The sequence below is a fragment of the Salvelinus namaycush genome, chromosome 15 (genome assembly GCF_016432855.1).
Source record: "Salvelinus namaycush isolate Seneca chromosome 15, SaNama_1.0, whole genome shotgun sequence".
Lineage (NCBI taxonomy): Eukaryota > Metazoa > Chordata > Actinopteri > Salmoniformes > Salmonidae > Salvelinus > Salvelinus namaycush.
This window is the reverse complement of record NC_052321.1, coordinates 4,519,316-4,546,820: the sequence shown is the minus strand read 5'-3', so window position 1 is coordinate 4,546,820 and position 27,505 is coordinate 4,519,316. Positions and strand designations below refer to the sequence as shown.

General features: G+C 43.0%; 1 protein-coding gene and 1 long non-coding RNA gene across 2 annotated transcripts in view; both read left to right on the top strand.

The window, feature by feature from the left end:
* LOC120059732 (E3 ubiquitin-protein ligase TRIM9-like) overlaps positions 1–27,505 on the top strand; it is a 1,105,060-nt gene that overhangs the window by 557,716 nt on the left and 519,839 nt on the right. The window lies entirely within an intron of this gene.
* Positions 19,513–22,327, top strand: LOC120060137. Its single transcript, XR_005478191.1, has 4 exons — positions 19,513–19,600; positions 19,840–19,929; positions 20,343–20,453; positions 22,071–22,327. It is a non-coding gene; the product is annotated as an uncharacterized LOC120060137 (long non-coding RNA).

Sequence of the window (27,505 nt, the reverse complement as noted above, 5' to 3'; positions counted from 1 at the left end):
CCTCTCCCTCTCTCTCCTCTTCCTCTTCCTCCCTCTCTCCTCCTCTCCCTCCTCTCCCTCTCTCTCCTCCTCCTCTCCCTCTCTCTCTCCTCCTCCTCTTCCTTTCTCTCTTCTCCTCCCTCCTCTCTCCTCCTCTCCCTCTCTCTCATCCTCCTCTTCCTCCTCCTCCTCTCCCTCTCTCCTCCTCCTCTTCCTCTCTCTCTTATCCTCCCTCCTCTCTCCTCCTCTCCCTCTCTCTCTTCCTCCTTCTCCCTTCCTATCTCTCTCCTCCTCTCCCTCTCTCTCCTCCTCCTCTTCCTCCCTCTCTCCTCCTCCTCTCCCTCCTCCTCTCTCTCTCCTCCTCCTCTCCCTCTCTCTCTCCTCCTCCTCCCTTCCTCCTCTCCCTCTCTCTCTCCTCCTCCTCTCCCTCCTCCTCTTCTCCCTCTCCCTCTCCTCCTCCTCCCCTCCTCTCCCTCCTCCTCCTCTCCCTCTCTCTCCTCCTCCTCTTCCTCTCTCTTATCCTCCCTCCTCTCTCCTCCTCTCCCTCTCTCTCTTCCTCCTCCTCCCTTCCTATCTCTCTCCTCCTCTTCCTCCCTCTCTCCTCCTCCTCTCCCTCCTCCTCCTCTCTCTCTACTCCTCCTCTCCCTCTCTCTCTCCTCCTCCTCCCTTCCTCCTCTCCCTCTCTCTCTCCTCCTCCTCTCCCTCCTCCTCTTCTCCCTCTCCTCCTCCTCCCCTCCTCTCCCTCCTCCTCCTCTCCCTCTCTCTTTCCTCATCCTCCCTTGCCTTAATGCCTAACCTTAAGAATTTGGAGTTAATGGCTAAACTTAACCTTAAACACTTGACGTTTTGACAAAATGTGACGTTCGGGAACAACTTTGACATTTTATGTTTGAGGAACATGGATGAACGTCTAATTCTAATTTGAGACTATGAAAGCTGGAAGTCTTCAGATACAATAGACATACACAGTACGTACACACACAGAAATGTTCTGCATGCTATAACCAGTCATAACATTACAGTATAGTTACCTGTAGCTTCATCTCTAGTAGTGTCATTACAGAAGTGTTCTGCATGCTATAACCAGTCATAACATTATATCACTAGTAGTGTCAATGACAGACACAAACTGTAGGATTAATATCATCATCATTACTAGAACTATAGCATCAGTAGCATCATCATTATTGGTGCCATTGGAGTTAGCATCACTAGCATCATCATTATTAGTGCCATAGGAGTTAGCATCACTAGCACCCTTATTATTAGTGCCATAGGAGTTAGCATCACTAGCATCATCATTATTAGTGCCATAGGAGTTAGCATCACTAGCACCCTTATTATTAGTGCCATAGGCATTAGCATCACTAGTATCATCATTATTAGAGCCACAGGATTTAGCTTCATTAACATCATTCATTATTAGTGCCATAGGAGTTAGCATCACTCGCATCATATGGCCTATTTATTGCCTACCTCCTCATGCCTTTTGCACACATTGTATATAGATTCTCTTTTTTTTTTCTTTTTTTTTCTACTATGTTATTGACTTGTTTATTGTTTACTCCATGTGTAACTCTGTGTTGTTGTCTGTTCACACTGCTATGCTTTATCTTGGCCAGGTCGCAGTTGCAAATGAGAACTTGTTCTCAACTAGCCTACCTGGTTAAATAAAGGTGAAATAAAAAAAATAAAAATAAATCATCATTAATAAAGCCGTAGGCGTTAGCATCAGTAGCATCATCATTATTAGTGCCATAGGTGTTAGCATTAGTAGCATCATCATTATTAGTGCCATAGGCGTTAGCATCAGTAGCATCATCATTATTAGTGCCAGAGGAGTTAGAATAATCATTATTTGTGCAATAGGAGTTAGCATCAATAGCATTACCGTAATGAAAATCGATTAGAATTAGCATTACTAGCATTGTTAGCGTCTCTGTGCTATGGCTGCTCTATAACAGGTCAGTAGTACTGGTAGCAGACTGACTGTGTGTGTATATCTGAGAGACAGCAGCTGTTGGAAACTAAAGCCTGTTTTTCACAACTTAACCTCATTACCAGAATTAGCACTGTTTACCATTATCACCGTATGGACCTACAGCTGCACACGCTAAAACCCTCTGGTGTGTGTGTGCGTGTGCGTGTGCGTGTGGGTGCGTGTGTCTGTGTCTGTGTCTGTGTGTGTGTGTGTGTGTGTGTGTGTGTGTGTGTGTGTGTGTGTGTGTGTGTGTGTGTGTGTGTGTGTGTGCGTGTGCGTGTGCGTGTGCGTGTGCGTGCGCGTGCGCGTCTGTGTGTGTGTGTGTGTGTGTGTGTGTGTGCGTGTGCGTGTGCGTGTGCGTGTGCGTGTGCGTGTCTGTGTCTGTGTCTGTGTCTGTGTCTGTGTCTGTGTCTGTGTCTGTGTCTGTGTCTGTGTCTGTGTCTCTGTGTCTCTGTGTCTCTGTGTCTCTGTGTGTGTGTGTGTGTGTGTGTGTGTGTGTGTGTGTGTGTGCGTGTGCGTGTGCGTGTGCGTGTGCGTGTGCGTGTGCGTGTGCGTGTGCGTGTGCGCGCGTGCGCGTGCGTGCGTGCGTGCGTGCGTGCGTGCGTGCGTGCGTGCGTGCGTGCGTGTGTGTGTGTGTGGACTGCTCCTAGTGTGAGGACGTTGGTTCAGTAGGAAACATGATGCATTCAGTACCGTAGTCACTCACATACACCGAGTGTACAAAACATTAGGAACACCTGCTCTTTCCATGACATAGACTGAGCAGGTGAATCCAGGTGAAATCTATGATCCCTTGTTGAGGTCCCTTGTTAAATCCATTTCAATCAGTGCAGATGAAGGGAAGGAGACAGGTGAAAGAAGGTTTAAGCCTTGAGTCAATTGAGACAAGGTGGAGCAAGTCCAATATTAGGAAGGTGTTCCTAATGTTTTGTACACTCAAGTGTACACACAGACACACTATGTTAGAACATCACCATGTATGCCTATAATAGTCGACGTGAAAATAATCAATATTCGTCAGAAGCTTTCAAACCTTTCCTACACGACGACATAACCAACCAAACAGAGTGTGTGTTTACAAAGTTCAACCTCTGTGTCATCATCGTACCGTTTAATCGAGATGAAAAACCTCCTACCTCTTCTCCTCTCTATAGCCATGCTAATCTAGATCAGTGGTTCCCAAACTGGGGTCAGCAGTCCAGCTTTTTAACTTATTCTTGCATAGTTGCATACTATTAGAATGCACAAGGTGCAATTTCTAAATTTGGAGAGTCCATCCATCAGTTCCTCTTGTCACGTTCCAGTTATTGTTACCTTAGAGAGATATTTATAACTTGTCAGAAATGTCCAGATCAACTAGCCCATGGATATTGTTGTCATTTTTCTGTCAAATATCACATGAATACACATTAGATATGATCAAATGTATAGAATTAAAAGAAAATGTGCTTTATGAAAAATGCAAAAAAATTATTGCACCCAACGACAAAATGTGTTGAATTATCTGTATCTGTATCTGTATCTGTCTCTGTGAGAGAGAGAGAGAGAGAGAGAGAGAGAGAGAGAGAGAGAGAGAGAGAGAGAGAGAGAGAGAGAGAGAGAGAGAGAGAGAGAGAGAGAGAGAGAGAGAGAGAGAGAGAGAGAGAGAGAGAGAGAGAGAGAGAGAGAGAGAGAGAGAGAGAGAGAGAGAGACAGAGAGACAGAGAGAGAGACAGAGAGACAGAGAGAGAGAGAGATAAACAAAATAGATAAAAACAGATAGTGGGAGTTAGAGCCAACCAGGGCAGAGCTGGGTCAAAGCTAATCTGGACTCTCCCAGGTAGGGGGGAGGTTTCTATAATATATTCCTAACGTTCAGCTCATACGCTCCTACTTTCCAGTAGAATGTAGAATCCAAAAACCATTGTTACACTAACACAGAACTGATAAATAAATAGCTCTGCGTACCTGTCCAGTCTTGGCTTTGGGGGGTATGTGAGAAGGGCATCTGGCTTGAGTTGTAGCTGCGCCGTCGGAGCAGGTTGAAGGGAGAGAAGCTCTTTCTCTGCTGGGGCAGGTTAGAGGGGAGGCTGGGCTGGGACTGGGACGCTAACCCTAAGGTAGAGCTGTAGCTGGGTCCTGGGGGGTAGGAGGTAGGGCCGTATCCCTGTCCTGGGGAAGGGTTGCTGGGTCCTTGTGCAGTGTTGTGGTGTCCTGGATTAGAGCTGCTGCTGGGCCTTGTGGTGTAGGCTGTGTTACTGTATCCCGGGTTACAGTATCCTGGGTTACAGTATCCTGGGTTACAGTTGGGGTAGCCTGGGGTTCCAGTGTGGCTGCATCTGGCTGCTCCTGGAGGAGAAGGAGGTGGTAGGGGGAAGCTGTACCCAGGATGGGGGTCGGGGGTTGGGGGAGAATAGCTGGTCCTCTGTAGCTGGGTCAAGGAGTAGCCTGCGTTGTGCCTATATTGCTGGGAACCCTGGGACGAGTAGCCTGCTAGGTGGTGCATCACAAGGCCAGAGGGGCTGGGTTTGGCCTGGGGCTGGGGCTGGGGGCCAGGGTAGTCCTGTCTGTGTAGCGTCCCCTGGAGGCCTTGGTTGTCCGGGAGACCCTGGGCAAGAGGCCTGGGAGCCCACAGTGTGTCTCGTTGCTGGTGGATCTTGGAGGTGAGCAGACGACGTCTCAAACTGCCCTCGCTCTTGGGCTGCAGGGAGGGCATCTTTCGGACATCTTTCGAGCAGAGAGGAAGCAACTCATCCTCATCCTCGCTGTACCCACCCTTCCAGCATCGAGCCCCCACCCTCACGCCCCGTCCCCCCACCAGCTCAGGGGACAGACAGTCCACGTACGCTATCATCCTCTCCGACTTTCTCTCTCACTCTCTTCCTCTCTCCCTTTGTCTCTCGCTCTCTCCTGTGCGGTTAATCGTTCTTGAAGTTCATGTAGGCCGTCATCCTCTCTTTCCAAACAGTTTGTTCCCATCAAGTCTGGTCTGAAGAGGCTGGGCTTCTCCAAGTCTTCCAGAGTCCCTACAACAGTGGATTTTCAACAAGTTTCAAAGAGTTGTAATGTCAGCTGTTCTCGAAGTTGGGAAGGACCATAGTGAAAAGCTAGTAGAGAGAGTACAGTCCAGATCTATATCGTGTAGTGGATTCGTACACAAACAGTAGACCCTTGAGACGGTACGGTGTGTCTCTGCATTGACTCTCTCCCTCTCTCTTTTTCTCTCTCTTCCATCTACCCCCTCATTCTCTCTCACTAATCTCTTAACTAGGATTATCCTGAAGAAGGCCGGCCTCACATATGGTCAACATGGTACAGGTAATTACTGATGTTTTACAGACAAACACACACACACACACACACACACACACACACACACACACACACACACACACACACACACACACACACACACACACACATTCTGAAAAGGTCATTGAAGATACCGATAAAGCAGCACTATGCAGAAATATCTCCGCCATTTCCTGGTTGCAAAAATCCTAATAGTTCACCTAACTTCAGTTCATGTGACAGAAAAAGCTAGTCTAGTGTAGAGACCCATTGTAAAATCTAAACAGCTATGAAATATATTTCCCATAACCCCCCAAAAAATATTATTTTCAGCTGTTTGAAGCCGGTGTACAAACCCCGAAAGTAAAAGATGCAAAAATTAAACTTAAGAACGGGAAGCATAGTGAACATAACAGATCTACCGCTTCTTACACTGGCTTTCAATGAGAAACCCCCCTAGAGTCTAATGATGCACCGGTGCATCAATCTCTGGGATATGATAAAAATATCCCCAGAAAAAAATCAGTCAGTTTAAACTAGAGATATCTGGAGGGGGGTTTTGTATGGGCTGCGTGTCAATCCAACACATCAGTTTATTGTCGCCCTTCCGCATCTGCAGTGGAAAGTGGAAAAGCAACAAGCACTGTTTGTCAGACCAGGAGAAATACCAAATATCGGTCTTCTCACGAAAACGTCAGGAGCATCTGAACAGTTTGACCTACAACCCCGACAAGTGTCACGGGACTCATCTAAAGGTGAACCAATCACGGGACTCATCTAAAGGTGAACCAATCACGGGACTCATCTAAAGGTGAACCAATCACGGGACTCATCTAAAGGTGAACCAATCACGGGACTCATCTAAAGGTGAACCAATCACGGGACTCATCTAAAGGTGAACCAATCACGGGACTCATCTAAAGGTGAACCAATCACGGGACTCATCTAAAGGTGAACCAATCACGGGACTCATCTAAAGGTGAACCAATCACGGGACTCATCTAAAGGTGAACCAACATATGGAAGTCTGGATGCAGTGTTTGTGCAAACCAATATAAGTGGTTAAATATATATTTTTTAAATCAAATACTTTTTATATAATAGTTAAATGATGTACGGTATGACCTTATGGTATGGTAGGGTATGAACAATTTCATATCTCAGCTAAGAACCCTTGCCCCACCCAACTACACCATTACAGAACTACTGATACTACACCATTACAGAACTACTGATACTACACCATTACAGAACTCCTGATACTACACCATTACAGAACTACTGATACTACACCATTATAGTACTACTGATACTACACCATTACAGAACTACTGATACTACACCATTATAGTACTACTGATACTACACCATTACAGAACTACTGATACTACACCATTATAGTACTACTGATACTACACCATTACAGAACTACTGATACTACACCATTACAGAGCTACTGATACTACACCATTACAGTACTACTGATACTACACCATTACAGAACTACTGATACTACACCATTACAGAACTACTGATACTACACCATTACAGAACTACTGATACTACACCATTACAGAACTACTGATACTACACCATTATAGTACTACTGATACTACACCATTACAATATTAGAACTACTGATACTACACCATTACAGAACTACTGATACTACACCATTACAGAACTACTGATACTACACCATTACAGAACTACTGATACTACACCATTACAGTACTACTGATACTACACCATTATAGAACTACTGATACTACACCATTACAGTATTAGAACTACTGATACTACACCATTACAGTACTACTGATACTACACCATTACAGTACTACTGATACTACACCATTACAGTACTACTGATACTACACCATTACAATATTAGAACTACTGATACTACAACCTTACAGAACTACTGATACTACACCATTACAATATTAGAACTACTGATACTACACCATTACAGAACTACTGATACTACACCATTACAATATTAGAACTACTGATACTACACCATTACAGAACTACTGATACTACACCATTATAGAACTACTGATACTACACCATTATAGAACTACTGATACTACACCATTACAGTATTAGAACTACTGATACTACACCATTACAGAACTACTGATACTACACTATTACAGTACTACTGATACTACACCATTACAGAACTACTGATACTACACCATTACAGAACTACTGATACTACACCATTACAGAACTACTGATACTACACCATTACAGAACTACTGATACTACACCATTACAGAACTACTGATACTACACCATTACAGAACTACTGATACTACACTATTACAGAACTACTGATACTACACTATTACAGAACTACTGATACTACACCGTTACAGTACTACTGATACTACACCATTACAATATTAGAACTACTGATACTACACCATTACAGAACTACTGATACTACACCATTACAGTACTACTGATACTACACCATTACAATATTAGAACTACTGATACTACACCATTATAGAACTACTGATACTACACCATTACAATATTAGAACTCCTGATACTACACCATTACAATATTAGAACTACTGATACTACACCATTACAGAACTACTGATACTACACCATTACAATATTAGAACTACTGATACTACACCATTACAGTACTACTGATACTACACCATTACAATATTAGAACTACTGATACTACACCATTACAGAACTACTGATACTACACCATTATAGAACTACTGATACTACACCATTACAATATTAGAACTCCTGATACTACACCATTACAATATTAGAACTACTGATACTACACCATTACAGTACTACTGATACTACACCATTACAGAACTACTGATACTACACCATTACAGAACTACTGATACTACACCATTACAATATTAGAACTACTGATACTACACCATTACAGAACTACTGATACTACACCATTACAGAACTACTGATACTACACCATTACAGAACTACTGATACTACACCATTACAATATTAGAACTACTGATACTACACCATTACAGAACTACTGATACTACACTATTACAGTACTACTGATACTACACCATTACAGAACTACTGATACTACACCATTACAGAACTACTGATACTACACCATTACAGTACTACTGATACTACACCATTACAGAACTACTGATACTACACCATTACAGTACTACTGATACTACACCATTACAATATTAGAACTACTGATACTACACCATTACAGAACTACTGATACTACACCATTACAGCACTACTGATACTACACCATTACAGAACTACTGATACTACACCATTACAGAACTACTGATACTACACCATTACAGTACTACTGATACTACACCATTACAGAACTACTGATACTACACCATTACAGTACTACTGATACTACACCATTACAATATTAGAACTACTGATACTACACCATTACAGTACTACTGATACTACACCATTACAGAACTACTGATACTACACCATTACAGAACTACTGATACTACACCATTACAATATTAGGACTACTGATACTACACCATTACAGAACTACTGATACTACACCATTACAGAACTACTGATACTACACCATTACAGAACTACTGATACTACACCATTACAATATTAGAACTACTGATACTACACCATTACAGAACTACTGATACTACACTATTACAGTACTACTGATACTACACCATTACAGAACTACTGATACTACACCATTACAGAACTACTGATACTACACCATTACAGTACTACTGACACTACACCATTACAGAACTACTGATACTACACCATTACAGTACTAATGATACTACACCATTACAGAACTACTGATACTACACCATTACAGAACTACTGATACTACACCATTACAGTACTACTGATACTACACCATTACAGAACTAATGATACTACACCATTACAGAACTACTGATACTACACCATTACAGAACTACTGATACTACACCATTACAATATTACTGATACTACACCATTACAGTACTACTGATACTACACCATTACAATATTAGAACTACTGATACTACACCATTATAGTACTACTGATACTACACCATTACAGTACTACTGATACTACACCATTACAATATTACTGATACTACACCATTACAATATTAGAACTACTGATACTACACCATTACAGAACTACTGATACTACACCATTACAGAACTACTGATACTACACCATTACAGAACTACTGATACTACACCATTACAATATTAGTACTACTGATACTACACCATTACAGAACTACTGATACTACACCATTACAATATTAGAACTACTTATACTACACATTTACAGAACTACTGATACTACACCATTACAGTACTACTGATACTACACCATTACAGAACTACTGATACTACACCATTACAGAACTACTGATACTACACCATTACAGTATTAGAACTACTGACACTACACATTTACAGAACTACTGATACTACACCATTACAGAACTACTGATACTACACCATTATAGAACTACTGATACTACACCATTACAGTACTACTGATACTACACCATTACAATATTAGAACTACTGATACCATTACAGAACTACTGATACTACACCATTACAGAACTACTGATACTACACCATTACAGAACTACTGATACTACACCATTACAGAACTACTGATACTACACCATTACAGTATTAGAACTACTGACACTACACATTTACAGAACTACTGATACTACACCATTACAGAACTACTGATACTACACCATTACAGAACTACTGATACTACACCATTACAGAACTACTGATACTACACCATTACAGAACTACTGATACTACACCATTATAGTACTACTGATACTACACCATTACAATATTAGAACTACTGATACTACACCATTACAGAACTACTGATACTACACATTACAGAACTACTGATACTACACCATTACAGAACTACTGATACTACACCATTACAGAACTACTGATACTACACCATTACAGTACTACTGATACTACACCATTATAGAACTACTGATACTACACCATTACAGTATTAGAACTACTGATACTACACCATTACAGTACTACTGATACTACACCATTACAGTACTACTGATACTACACCATTACAGAACTACTGATACTACACCATTACAGAACTACTGATACTACACTATTACAGAACTACTGATACTACACCATTACAGAACTACTGATACGACACCATTAAAGAACTACTGATACTACACCTTTACAGAACTACTGATACTACACCATTATAGTACTACTGATACTACACCATTACAATATTACAGTACTACTGATACTACACCATTACAATATTAGAACTACTGATACTACACCATTACAATATTAGAACTACTGATACTACACTATTACAATATTAGAACTACTGATACTACACCATTACAGAACTACTGATACTACACCATTACAGAACTACTGATACTACACTATTACAGTACTACTGATACTACACCATTACAGAACTACTGATACTACACCATTACAGAACTACTGATACTACAACATTACAGTACTACTGATACTACACCATTACAATATTAGAACTACTGATACTACACCATTACAGAACTACTGATACTACACCATTACAGTACTACTGATACTACACCATTACAGAACTACTGATACTACACCATTACAGAACTACTGATACTCCACCATTACAGAACTACTGATACTACACCATTACAGTACTACTGATATTACACCATTATAGAACTACTGATACTACACCATTACAGTATTAGAACTACTGATACTACACCATTACAGTACTACTGATACTACACCATTACAGTACTACTGATACTACACCATTACAGTACTACTGATACTACACCATTACAATATTAGAACTACTGATACTACACCATTACAGAACTACTGATACTACACCATTACAATATTAGAACTACTGATACTACACCATTACAGAACTACTGATACTACACCATTACAATATTAGAACTACTGATACTACACCATTACAGAACTACTGATACTACACCATTATAGAACTACTGATACTACACCGTTACAGTACTACTGATACTACACCATTACAATATTAGAACTACTGATACTACACCATTACAGAACTACTGATACTACACCATTACAGTACTACTGATACTACACCATTACAATATTAGAACTACTGATACCATTACAGAACTACTGATACTACACCATTACAGAACTACTGATACTACACCATTATAGAACTACTGATACTACACCATTATAGAACTACTGATACTACACCATTACAGAACTACTGATACTACACCATTATAGTACTACTGATACTACACCATTACAGAACTACTGATACTACACCATTACAGAACTACTGATACTACACCATTACAGAACTACTGATACTACACCATTATAGTACTACTGATACTACACCATTACAATATTAGAACTACTGATACTACACCATTACAGAACTACTGATACTACACCATTACAGAACTACTGATACTACACCATTACAGAACTACTGATACTACACCATTACAGTACTACTGATACTACACCATTATAGAACTACTGATACTACACCATTACAGTATTAGAACTACTGATACTACACCATTACAGTACTACTGATACTACACCATTACAGTACTACTGATACTACACCATTACAGAACTACTGATACTACACCATTACAGAACTACTGATACTACACTATTACAGAACTACTGATACTACACCATTACAGAACTACTGATACGACACCATTACAGAACTACTGATACTACACCTTTACAGAACTACTGATACTACACCATTATAGTACTACTGATACTACACCATTACAATATTACAGTACTACTGATACTACACCATTACAATATTAGAACTACTGATACTACACCATTACAATATTAGAACTACTGATACTACACTATTACAATATTAGAACTACTGATACTACACCATTACAGAACTACTGATACTACACCATTACAGAACTACTGATACTACACTATTACAGTACTACTGATACTACACCATTACAGAACTACTGATACTACACCATTACAGAACTACTGATACTACACCATTACAGTACTACTGATACTACACCATTACAATATTAGAACTACTGATACTACACCATTACAGAACTACTGATACTACACCATTACAGTACTACTGATACTACACCATTACAGAACTACTGATACTACACCATTACAGAACTACTGATACTACACCATTACAGAACTACTGATACTACACCATTACAATATTACTGATACTACACCATTACAGTACTACTGATACTACACCATTAAAATATTAGAACTACTGATACTACACCATTATAGTACTACTGATACTACACCATTACAGTACTACTGATACTACACCATTACAGTACTACTGATACTACACCATTACAATATTAGAACTACTGATACTACACCATTACAGAACTACTGATACTACACCATTACAGAACTACTGATACTACACCATTACAGAACTACTGATACTACACCATTACAATATTAGTACTACTGATACTACACCATTACAGAACTACTGATACTACACCATTACAATATTAGAACTACTGATACTACACATTTACAGAACTACTGATACTACACCATTACAGTAATACTGATACTACACCATTAGAGAACTACTGATACTACACCATTACAGAACTACTGATACTACACCATTACAATATTAGAACTACTGATACTACACCATTACAGAACTACTGATACTACACTATTACAGTACTACTGATACTACACCATTACAGAACTACTGATACTACACCATTACAGAACTACTGATACTACACCATTACAGTACTACTGATACTACACCATTACAGAACTACTGATACTACACCATTACAGTACTACTGATACTACACCATTACAATATTAGAACTACTGATACTACACCATTACAGAACTACTGATACTACACCATTACAGTACTACTGATACTACACCATTACAGAACTACTGATACTACACCATTACAGAACTACTGATACTACACCATTACAGTACTACTGATACTACACCATTACAGAACTACTGATACTACACCATTACAGTACTACTGATACTACACCATTACAATATTAGAACTACTGATACTACACCATTACAGTACTACTGATACTACACCATTACAGAACTACTGATACTACACCATTACAGAACTACTGATACTACACCATTACAATATTAGAACTACTGATACTACACCATTACAGAACTACTGATACTACACCATTACAGAACTACTGATACTACACCATTACAGAACTACTGATACTACACCATTACAATATTAGAACTACTGATACTACACCATTACAGAACTACTGATACTACACTATTACAGTACTACTGATACTACACCATTACAGAACTACTGATACTACACCATTACAGAACTACTGATACTACACCATTACAGTACTACTGATACTACACCATTACAGAACTACTGATACTACACCATTACAGTACTACTGATACTACACCATTACAGAACTACTGATACTACACCATTACAGAACTACTGATACTACACCATTACAGTACTACTGATACTACACCATTACTGAACTACTGATACTACACCATTACAGAACTACTGATACTACACCATTACAGAACTACTGATACTACACCATTACAATATTACTGATACTACACCATTACAGTACTACTGATACTACACCATTACAATATTAGAACTACTGATACTACACCATTATAGTACTACTGATACTACACCATTACAGTACTACTGATACTACACCATTACAGTACTACTGATACTACACCATTACAATATTAGAACTACTGATACTACACCATTACAGAACTACTGATACTACACCATTACAGAACTACTGATACTACACCATTACAGAACTACTGATACTACACCATTACAATATTAGTACTACTGATACTACACCATTACAGAACTACTGATACTACACCATTACAATATTAGAACTACTGATACTACACATTTACAGAACTACTGATACTACACCATTACAGTACTACTGATACTACACCATTACAGAACTACTGATACTACACCATTACAGAACTACTGATACTACACCATTACAGAACTACTGATACTACACCATTACAGTATTAGAACTACTGACACTACACATTTACAGAACTACTGATACTACACCATTACAGAACTACTGATACTACACCATTATAGAACTACTGATACTACACCATTACAGTACTACTGATACTACACCATTATAGAACTACTGATACTACACCATTATAGAACTACTGATACTACACCATTACAGTACTACTGATACTACACCATTACAGAACTACTGATACTACACCATTATAGAACTACTGATACTACACCATTACAGAACTACTGATACTACACCATTATAGAACTACTTATACTACACCATTACAGAACTACTGATACTACACCATTACAGTATTAGAACTACTGATACTACACCATTACAGAACTACTGATACTACACCATTACAGAACTACTGATACTACACCATTACAGAACTACTGATACTACACCATTACAGAACTACTGATACTACACCATTACAGTACTACTGATACTACACCATTATAGAACTACTGATACTACACCATTATAGAACTACTGATACTACACCATTACAGAACTACTGATACTACACCATTACAGTACTACTGATACTACACCATTACAGAACTACTGATACTACACCATTACAGAACTACTTATACTACACCATTACAATCTTAGAACTACTGAGACTACACCATTACAGAACTGCATTAAGTCTTTACTGAAGACTCATCTCTTCAGTAGGTCCTATGATTGAGTGTAGTCTGGCCCAGGGGTGTGAAGGTGAGCTGCAAGGCACTGGAGTGGCGAACCGCCCTTGCTGTCTCTGCATGGCCAGCTACCCTCTTTCCACTGGGATTCTTTGCCTCTGACCCTATTGTGGGGGCTGAGTCCCTGGCTTACTAGTGCTCTTCCATGCCGTCCCTAGAAGGGGTGCGTCACTTGAGTGGGTTGGGTCAGTGACGTGATCTTCCTGTCCTGGTTTTGCACCCCCTTGAGCTCGTGTGGTGGAGGAGATCTTTGTGGGCTATTCTCAGCCTGCCTGGTTGGTCCTGTCTGGGGGTATCGTCTGACAGGGCCACAGTGTGGTTTTAGGCTCGGTTTCTGTATAGCACTTTGTGACATTTGCTGATGTAAAAAGGGCTTTATAAATAAATTTGATTGATTGATGGTGAAATCCTGAGCGGTTTCCTTCCTCTCCGGCAACTGAGTTAGGAAGGACCCCTGTATCTTTGTAGTGTACTGGGTGTATTGATACAATGTCTCAAAGGGATATTCAATATCATTTTTTTTTTTTAAGCATCTAACAATAGGGGCCCATTTTTCCAAGGCTTTGGAAAACATCCATGGTATTTGTGGTTGAATCTGTGTTCCAAATTCACTGCTCGACTGAGGGACCTTACAGGTAATTGTTTGTGTGGGGTACAGAGATGAGGTAGTCATTCAAAAATCATGTTAAACGCTATTATTGAATACAGAGTGAGTCCATGCAACTTATTATGTGACTTGTTTTAAGCACATTTTTACTCCTGAACTTATTCAGGCTTGCCACAACAAAGAGGTTGAATACTGATTGACTCAAGACATTTCAGCGTTAAATATTTTATAAATGTTTTAATATGTCTAACAACATAATTCCACTTTGACATAATGGAGTATCGTGTGAAGGCCAGTGACACAACATCTCAATTTACAATTTAATACATTTAAATTCAGGCTGTAACACAAAGAAATATGGAATAAGTCAAGGGGTGTGAATACCTTCTGAAGGCTCTGTACATGTACATATCTACCTCAATTACCTCGTACCCCTCCCTGCACATTGACTCGGTTCTGGTACCCCATGTCAATATAGCCAAGTTAGCATTACTCATTGTGTATTTATTATTACTTTTAATATTATGTATTTTTACTTTTTACTGTTGGCTAAAGGTGGTTGTGTTACTGCCACAGGCACTGGGATGATGGAGAATATCCACATATGCATGGTCGTTAGTTTATAGTATTATTTTATAGCATCAGAACCCATGATTGCCTATTTTGGCCTAATATCGCTCTAAACAGTGTTATACACCATTTGCAGAGAGTTTACAGTTGCATCAATTAATTTAGGCTAACATTTCCTCTGTAGCTTATACCAAGTTGTTTCCATATTTCTTACTTAGCCTAGAAGTTGAGAGTTACTGATCTTTGAACACTCAGTGTATTAACGCAGTAAAACCCGTGACAGAGCAGTAGCTATCGGAAAAGGAACTGAACTGCCCCGACTGTATCCACAATCCGAGAAACTTGTTCTAATATCCTGCCTGGAGGAAGAGCGGCCCTTTCCGCGTACCCTCCTCTCCCCTTTCCCACCTTTGCTCTCTTTCTGTCTCTCTTTACGTTCGAGGATACAAAGTAACTAACAAACTATTTGGTTATGGAAAAACTACGCGTCTGTCGTCTCAGAATATTGCTGCTTAATATCACGTTGTAACATGTGTGTAAGAGAAGAGACGGAGTGGCGCGTTTGGAGCTGGGAGAAGCCTCCTCTAGCCTGCTTTGTTACGTATTCGGGCGAGGGCTGTTTTCACCCAGACGTCTTTGCGCTGATAACTATTATCAACGCTGCAACGATGGCAATGCAGGTAGGACAGTTTCTTCAGCGTGTCATGATGCGCTTTTTCGAATGATAGAAAATCATTTAACTTTATTGTCATGATGAATAGAATATTATTATTATTATTATTAGTTATTTTAGGGGAAACAATTTGCTACGTCTATCGGCCCATGTAGTGTAGATTGCAGTAATAACTTTTAAAAACTGTAAAAACATAACAAGTTATGAATGAACCAATGTCATACAAGATATGGATTGAATGCCATGTGGATAGACAGATTAATAAACAACACTTAGAAGTATTTACATGCGAGTCCATCTGCATGTGTCAGGTGAACTGCTGCTGGTGGAAAACTGTTTTAGAGAGAAGGGTTCAAGAGAGAAAGACAGTGTGTGTGTCTCTCAATGTTGCTGACTGTTAATTCTCTACTGTGAGAGTCAGTACCCTCAGGGCTAACCACACTCAGACAGGATGTACAGTGTGTGTGTGTGTGTGTGTGGGGGGGGGGGGGGTCTTGAGGTCATTGTGGTCCATCCTCTCTGTGTCTGTTCTGTTTCAGACCCAGGTGATATATGACTTCAGTGCTGAACCAGGAAACAACGAGTTGACAGTCAGAGAAGGGGAGACCGTCACCGTCCTCAACCAGGTAAACACAGGATCTGACTGTCTGGCCATAGTCACCTGAAGTGTATTTCTGTATTGTTTTAGTGATTCACCATTGTGAAGGCGTAGACTCAGGTTTTCTGGGTCTCTATGTTTTTGGTTGGACAGGTTTCTCTCTTTCTTTCATAGGGTTTTTATTCTTCATCAAATCATTTGTCATTGTTGTTCATTTTCTTCGGTTTTCTGTTAGAATTTTTGGGGATTTGATAGGGAAGCTGAGAGGTCAAATATACTGTTTAGGTTTTCTACTGCCAAGTTTACACCTTCACTATTACAGTGGAACGTTTTGTCCAGGAAATTGTCTAAAAGGGATTGGATTTTTTTTTTTTTGGTTTCAACACTATTTTCCTTCCATCTACAGCATTTCTTAATATTATTCAGTTCATTGGTTTTGATGCCTCATGATTGAGTATTGCTCTGTTCAAGTAGACTCTGATTTTGCTGTGATCTGATAAGGGTGTCAGTGGGCTGACTGAACACTCTGCGAGACTCTGGGTTGAGGTCAGTGATAAAGTAGTGTAGCATCTCTTTGTAGGCCCAAGGCCAGGTCTGTCCACGCTTTAATCATTAAGACACACACACACATTCAGGTATCTGCTCTGTTCAGCCATTAAAACTGCTCGCTTGAGCCATTAAAGCTGTGTAGAGCAGGACAGAATCCACCACACACACACTTTGACCATTAAGATTGCGAGGGTCAGAGCAAAATCATGAAACCACTTATCCTTCAAAACAGAGACAAGCTGAAACACACAGAGACAGGCTGAAACATGTATTATCCTTCAAAACAGAGACAGTCTGAAACCGGTATTATCCTTCACAACAGAGACAGTCTGAAACCGGTATTATCCTTCACAACAGAGACAGTCTGAAACCGGTATTATCCTTCACAACAGAGACAGTCTGAAACCGGTATTATCCTTCACAACAGAGACAGTCTGAAACCGGTATTATCCTTCACAACAGAGACAGTCTGAAACCAGTATTATCCTTCACAACAGAGACAGTCTGAAACCGGTATTATCCTTCACAACAGAGACAGTCTGAAACCGGTATTATCCTTCACAACAGAGACAGTCTGAAACCGGTATTATCCTTCACAACAGAGACAGTCTGAAACAGGTATTATCCTTCACAACAGAGACATTCTGAAACACGTATTATCCTTCAAAACAGAGACAAGCTGAAACACACAGAGAGGCTGAAACACACAGACATGCTGAAACACACAGAGACAGCCTGAACCAGAGACAGGCTGAAACACACAGACAGGCTGAAACACACAGACAGGCTGAAACACACAGACAGGCTGAAACACACAGACAGGCTGAAACACACAGACAGGCTGAAACAGAGACAGGCTGAAACACACAGACAGGCTGAAACACACAGACAGGCTGAAACACACAGACAGGCTGAAACAGAGACAGGCTGAAACACACAGACAGGCTGAAACACACAGACAGGCTGAAACACACAGACAGGCTGAAACAGAGACAGGCTGAAACACACAGACAGGCTGAAACACACAGACAGGCTGAAACACACAGACAGGCTGAAACACACAGACAGGCTGAAACACACAGACAGGCTGAAACAGAGACAGGCTGAAACACACAGACAGGCTGAAACAGAGACAGGCTGAAACACACAGACAGGCTGAAACACACAGACAGGCTGAAACAGAGACAGGCTGAAACACACAGACAGGCTGAAACACACAGACAGGCTGAAACACACAGACAGGCTGAAACACACAGAGACAGCCTGAAACAGGTATGTGAGTGTTATGTCTAGAGTTCAGTGCTGCTGCTTCTGTTGTTTACAGGTTGCTAACGGTGGCGACCCTTGGTCTGGGGGAGGAGCTTACACCAACGACACCCAGGGATACACACAGACCCAACATAATGCAGGTAACACACACACACATAAACACAGGCACACAAACACACACACACAGACACACACACACACATACACACACAGGCACACACACACAAACACACACAAACACACACACACACACACATACACACACATACACACACAGGCATACACACACAGACTTTCTCTCCCACTCTCTCATCCTCTCTGAAGTTCAAACTACAGACCCTGATCGATAATAAACAGCTGTGATGTATATTTCTTCCAGCCGAGAAAAGACCTTCATTTCCTGATGGAAACCAACAACGAATACAAAGGGCTGCTAGGCTGCTTCCCTGATACTATCGGAGTACACAAGGTACACAACAGATACTACTCTACTACTGTCAAGTATTATTAGGTATTGTATACCCTGAAACCTGATACAATTTGGTTAAATGCGGAAGACACATTTCAGTTCAATGCTTTCAGTTGAACAACTTTCATTTAATTTGGGGTACACATCAGATCACACATGGGTCAAAAAATTAGTTTTTTGAGCTGTACTTGATTTAGCTCGTCCGTCACAGTAGAACCAATGAAATAATCCTAAAAGTACAAACGCCGCTCTTCCGGTACACTGGTCAAGCTAAATCAACTGTGCGTGTGTGTGTGTGTGTGTGTGTGTGTGTGTGTGTGTGTGTGTGTGTGTGTGTGTGTGTGTGTGTGTGTGTGTGTGTGTGTGTGTGTGTGTGTGTGTGTGTGTGTGTGTGTGTGTGTGTGTGTGGGCAGCTATAGAGAAGGTGAGGCAAGGGGATAAGATGGTGGCAGCAGGGAAGATCACCACACAGGACAAAGTGACCATGACCAAACGCACCAGCATCATGTCCTACTAACTACAAGGTAACACACACCTGTTCACCCGTTCACCCGTTCACCCGTGCACCTGTTCACCCGTGTTGTGTGTAAATGCATGTCAAAGGCTGTTGAAGTAATATGGCTACAGGTTCATCTGCCTCACCTAAAACCCATTCTGGTGGGAAGCTGCTATAGACCACCAAGTGTTAACAGTCAGTATCTGGATAGGATGTGTGAAATGTTTGATCATGTATGTAACATCAACAGAGAGGTATATTTTCTGGGTGACCTGAATATTGACTGGTTCTCATCCAACTGTTCACTCAAGAAAAAGCTTCAAACTGTAACCAGTGTCTGCAACCTGGTTCAGGTTATCAGTCAACCTACCAGGGTAGCTACAAACAGAACAGGAACTAAATAATCCACATGTATCGATCACATCTTTATCAATGTTGCAGAAATCTGCTCTAAAGCGGTATCCACATCCATAGGATGTAGTGATCAGAATGTAATAGCCATATCTAGGAAAACCAAAGTTCCGAAGACTTGACCTAAAATAGTATATAAGCGATCATACAAGAGGTTTTGCAGCCTTTGATGTCATTCATCATAACATATTGCGTAAAAAAACATAGGTGTTGTGGATTAACGCCATATCCTGGATGGACAGTTACCTATCCAATAGAACACAGAGGGTTTTCTTTAATGGAAGCCTCTCTAATGCAAATCCGGTTGAGTTGGGTGTACCGCAGGGCAGCCGGCTAGGACCATTATTGTTTTCTGTGTTTTACTAATGACCTTCCACTGACCTTGAATAATGCCTGGTGTGTCCATGTATGCTGACGACTCAAAAGTATAGCACCAGCTGCAACAGTAAAATAAACTAAACTCAACATAGAGCTCCAGTCAGATTTAGGATAACTAGCAGTAGGCTGGTGCTAAATATCTCACAAACTAAATGCTACATTTTTGGGACAAATCACTCACTCAACCCTAAACATCATCTGTATCTATTATTGAATAATGTGGCAATTGAGCAAGTGGAAGAGAATAAACTGCTGGGTGTCACCCTAGATAGAAAACTATCATGGGCAAAGCACATACAGTGCATTCAGAAAGTATTCAGACCCCTGGACTTTTTCCACATTTTGTTACATTACAGCTTTATTCTAAAATTGATTAAATAAAACATTTTCCTCAATCTACACACAATATCCCATAATGACAGAACGCAAACAGGTTTATAGAACTTTCTGCAAATGTATAAAAAAAAACATTCAGACCCTTTGCTATGAGACTCAAAATTGAGCTCAGGTGCATCCTGTTTCCATTGATCATCCTTGAGATGTTTCTACCTCTTGATTGGCGTCCACCTGTGGATAATTCAATTGATTGGACATGATTTGGAAAGGCACACACCTGTCTATATAAGGTCCCACAGTTGACAGTGCATGTCAGAGCAAAAACCAAGCCATGAGGTCGAAGGAATTGTCCATAGAGCTCAGAGACAATTTGTTTTGAAAGACAATATGGTTTGAAAGACAGCAAAATGCTGTATACAGTGTCTTACAGCTCTAAACAGAGTAATAGTTGCATGCTGGTTAATGTAGTCGTCATCTCATGTTGCATGCTGGTTAATGTGGTTTTCTTCTCAATGACCAGATTGCTGAGAAGCTGAAGCAAGGCCTGGGCCAGTGTACCAAACTGTGACGGGAAACACAAACACGTGTCTCTGCTCCTCTCTGCTTCGTGGACCAACAACCTTAAACTCCTCTTCTACGGACATACCGGGATGGACTGGTGTCTGGATGATCTAGTTGAAAGACTGTGTCACTCTGTGCCTTTAAACTACAGGACGAGCTAGAGATAATGTTGACCTATCTCTTTAGAAAGAAAGAGGAGAGAGAGAGAAGAGAGGAGAGGGGAGACAGAGAAAGAAGAGAGGAGAGAGAGAGAGGAGAGGGGAGACAGAGAGAGAGAAGAGAGGAGAGGGGGGAGACAGAGAGCGAAGAGAGGAGAGGGGGGAGACGAAGAGAGGAGAGAGTACCAATGTAATGTGATTCAACAACCCTACCTCCCCCTTCTCCTCCCCCTAAAGCAGACAGTGTTTCCACTTTTCCATGCTCCCCTACCTCCCTCCCTACCTTCCTACCTACCTACCTCCCTCCCTCCCTCCCTCCCTCCCTCCCTCCCTCCCTCCCTCCCTCCCTCCCTCCCTCCCTCCCTCCCTCCCTCCCTCTCTACCTCCCTCCCTCTCTACCTCCCTCCCTCTCTACCTCCCTCCCTCCCTACCTCCCTCCACACATACTCACAAATGCATACACTTACAAAGCCATTTGACCACTCTCTGTAAGCCCTCTGATTCATAGAACAACTCTCTCTCACACACACACACACACACACACCACACACACATACACTCCTTATGAAACACTTCAAATTGCTAATCTGTCTATCTGAGTTCTCTCTCTCTCTCTCTCTCTCTCTCTCTCTCTCCCTGAGTGCTTTGAGAGTGAGGCTGTGCTTTTAACTTTAGGACCAAATGTAAAAGAAGCATTGATGAAAGGAACATGTTTATCTATGTAGAGTGTTCCTACCCTCCTGCCTGCCTCCCTCCTGCCTGCCTGCCTCCTGCCTGATATTCTCCAGCACTCTGATTCATACTAAGGCCTGGATTAAGTCCGATTGCCATGTAAAGATGTAGCCGATGTGTGCAGTGTTTACCGTGAATGTGGTCTCCGTGAACGCAGGAACATTGCCTTTAAAAGGTGCATAGCCCGAAAAAGCAGGATGGGAACACTACTCGCCACATTTTCAGTCCGCAAAAACGGCACTAAACTCAGCAAAAAATACCTCACAATATTGTAACTTTTACCTTTTTACGATGTCCTTAGGAATGGCAGTGAACATTTATTTGTATTTAAAGTAAACAGTGGGGAAATGTTTTGCTGTCACACAGCTGCAGTATTCCAAACTCCTTTAGGATGAATCACCAACCTGTCTGATTCAGATGTTTTGTTTATCTAGACGAAAAGTGGTGTGTTGCGAGGGCTGTTTTTCTGCGGACAGAAAACATCGCCCATATTGTGCTGTTCTTGTTGTCCTAAGGCATAAATAAAATAAAATACGAATTCATAATATGTATGTAAAATTGTTTTCTCACCTTGTACATTCAATTCTTATTTTATACATCCTGTGATTTTGCTTCAACGTCCTGCTGCTGAATTTCCAGGAACATTTCTGTCATAAAATTACCATAGAAATATAATGCCATAGAATGGAGATAGGAACTTCTAACCCTTGGCAATTTGACTGGTAAACTGAAGGGTTCACTCGCACATTTCTGCCTGGTATTGTGATGCAATCTTTTCCGTGGTAATGTAGAATGTTCATTCAGATGATGAGTTGTTTAAACAAATCATAGCACAGATTGAGCACATTTGTGGCCTGCTGGAGGTCATTTTGCAGGGCTCTGGCAGTGCTCCTCCTTGCACAAAGGCGGAGGTAGCGGTCCTGCTGCTGGGTTGTTGCCCTCCTACGGCCTCCTCCACGTCTCCTGATGTACTGGCCTGTCTCCTGGTAGCACCTCCATGCTCTGGACACTACGCTGACAGACACAGCAAACCTTCTTGCCACAGCTCGCATTGATGTGCCATCCTGGATGAGCTGCACTACCTGATCCACTTGTGTGGGTTGTAGACTCCGTCTCATGCTACCACTAGAGTGAGAGCAACGCCAGCATTCAAAAGTGACCAAAACATCAGCCAGGAAGCATAGGAACTGAGAAGTGGTCTGTGGTCACCACCTGCAGAATCACTCCTTTATTGGGGGTGTCTTGCTAATTGCCTATTATTTCCACCTTTTGTCTATTCCATTTGCACAACAGCATGTGAAATTTATTGTCAATCAGTGTTGCTTCCTAAGTGGACAGTTTGATTTCACAGAAGTGTGATTGACTTGGAGTTACATTGTGTTGTTTAAGTGTTCCCTTTATTTTTTTGAGCAATGTATATAATATGTATAATTAAAATGTAATATAACCCCCTGTAAAATGTATATAGTATGTATAAGCAGGAAGTAGAAGCCTTGGTGGTGTTGTCCATTAGTTTACTCCAATTAGGGGAGGAGTTAGTGGAACATAATTGTCACGTCCTGACCAGAGTTCTTATGTGTTTTGCTTGTTTTAGTGTTGGTCAGGACGTGAGCTGGGTGGGCATTCTATGTTGTGTGTCTAGTTTGTCTGTTTCTGTGTTCAGCCTAATATGGTTCTCAATCAGAGGCAGCTGTCAATCGTTGTCCCTGATTGAGAATCATATATAGGTGGCTTGTTTTGTGTTGGGATTTTGTGGGTGGTTGTTTCCTGTCTCTGTGTTTTCTCTGCACCAGCTAGGACTGTATCGGTTTGCCACTTTTTGTTATTTTCTATCGTTGTAAGTGTTCACTGTTTCGTTTGATTAAACATGTTGAGCACTGGCTACGCTGCGTGTTGGTCCGATCCCTGCTACACTCTCTCTTCTCGTGAAGAGAGGGAAGGCTGCCGTTACAGAACCACCCACCAATCTCGGACCAAGCAGCGTTGCAACGGGCAGCAGCGGCAGCAGCAGCAGCAGCGGGACCAGGAGAAATGGACATGGGAGGACGAGCTGGACGGTAAAGGACCCTGGGCAGAGCCAGAGGAGTATCGCCGCCCCAAAGCAGAGCTGGAGGCAGCAAAAGCGGAGAGGCGGCGTTTTGAGGAGCTAGCTCGGCAGCGGGAGCCGGATCTGGGTTACACCACTTGGGAGGAAATAAACAGGTGGTCGGTTGACCCAGGGAGAGTGCCGGAGCCCGCCTGGGATTCGATGGAGCAATGTGCAGAGGGATACCGGCGAATGAGGTTAGCACGACAGCGCGGTAGGAAGCCCGAGAAGAAACCCCAGAAATTTCTTGGGGGGGGGGGGGGGGGGGGGGGCTAAAGGGTAGTGTGGCGAAGTCAGGTAGGAAACCTGCGCCCACTTCCCAGGCTTACCGTGGAGAGCGGGAGTACGGGCAGACACCGTGTTATGCGGAAGAGCGCACGGTGTCTCCTGTACGTGTGCTTAGCCCGGTGCGGTACATTCCAGCTCCACGTATCGGCCGGGCTAGGTTGAGCATTGAGCCAGGTGCCATGAAGCCGGCTCAACGCGTCTGGTCTCCAGTGCGTCTCCTCGGGCCGGTGTACATGGCACCAGCCTTACGTATGGTGTCCCCGGTTCGCCAACACAGCCCAGTGCGGGTTATTCCACCTCCCCGCATTGGTCGGGCTACGGGGAGCATTCAACCAGGTAAGGTTGGGCAGGCTCGGTGCTCAAGGGAGCCAGTACGCCTGCACGGTCCGGTATATCCGGCGCCACCTTCCCGCCCCAGCCCAGTACCACCAGTGCCTACACCACGCACCAGGCTTCCAGTGCGTCTCCAGAGCCCTGTTCCTCCTCCACGCACTCTTCCTGTGGTGCGTGTCTCCAGCCCAGTACCTCCAGTTCCGGCACCACGCACCAAGCCTCCTGTGCGTCTCCAGAGCCCTGTACGCACTGCTCCTTCTCCCCGCACTCGCCCTGAGGTGCGTGCCCTCAGCCTGGTACCACCAGTGCCGGTACCACGCACCAGGCCTATAGTGCGCCTCGAGAGTCCAGTGTGCCCTGTTCCTGCTCCCCGCACTAGCCTTGAGGTGCGTGTCTCCAGTCCGGTACCACCAGTTCCGGCACCACGCACCAAGCCTACTGTGCGCCTCAGCAGGTCAGAGCTGCCCGCCTGCTCAGCGCCATCTGAGCTGCCTACCTGCTCAGCGCCGTCTGAGCTGCCTGCCTGCCCAGCGCCGTCTGAGCTGCCTGCCTGCCCAGCGCCGTTTGAGCTGCCTGCCTGCCCAGCGCCGTCTGAGCTGCCTGCCTGCCCAGCGCTGTCTGAGCTGCCTGCCTGCCCAGCGCCGTCTGAGCTGCCTGCCTGCCCAGAGCCGTCTGAGCTGCCCGCCTGCCCAGCGCCATCTGAGCCATCCGTCTGCCCAGCGCCATCTGAGCCATCCGTCTGCCTAGCGCCATCTGAGCCATCCGTCTGCCCAGCGCCGTCTGAGCCATCCGTCTGCCCAGCGCCGTCTGACCCATCTGTCTGCCCAGCGCCGTCTGAGCCATCCATCTGCCCAGCGCCATCTGAACCGCCCGTCTGTCCCGAGCCGTTAGAGCCGCCCGTCTGTCCCGAGCCGTTAGAGCCGTCCGTCAGTCAGGAGCCGCTAGAGCCGTCCGTCAGTCAGGAGCCGCCAGAGCCGTCCGTCAGTCAGGAGCTGCCAGAGCCGTCAGTCAGGAGCTGCCAGAGCCGCCAGCCAGTCAGGAGCTGCCAGAGCCGCCAGCCAGTCAGGAGCTGCCAGAGCCGCCAGCCAGTCAGGAGCTGCCAGAGCCGCCTGCCAGTCAGGAGCTGCCAGAGCCGCCAGCCAGTCAGGAGCTGCCAGAGCCGCCAGAGCCTCTCTGTCCGGAGCTGCCCTTCAGTCCGGAGCTGCCCCTCTGTCTTGAGCTACCTCTCTGTCCTGAGCTACCTCTCTGTCCTGAGCTACCTCTCTGTCCTGAGCTGTCTCCTAAATTTAGTGGGGACCTTGGTGAGGATTCCTAGGCCAAGGTCGGGGGCGAGGGTTGCCACTCAAAGGACGCTAAGGAGGGGGACAAAGACAATGGTGGAGTGGTGGCCTCGTCCTGCGCCGGAGCCGCCACCGCGGACAGATGCCCACCCAGACCCTCCCCTTGAGTTTTAGGGGTGCGTTCGGAGTCCGCACCTCAGGAGGGGGGTATTGTCACGTCCTGACCAGAGTTCTTATGTGTTTTGCTTGTTTTAGTGTTGGTCAGGACGTGAGCTGGGTGGGCATTCTATGTTGTGTGTCTAGTTTGTCTGTTTCTGTGTTCAGCCTAATATGGTTCTCAATCAGAGGCAGCTGTCAATCGTTGTCCCTGATTGAGAATCATATATAGGTGGCTTGTTTTGTGTTGGGATTTTGTGGGTGGTTGTTTCCTGTCTCTGTGTTTTCTCTGCACCAGCTAGGACTGTATCGGTTTGCCACTTTTTGTTATTTTGTATCGTTGTAAGTGTTCACTGTTTCG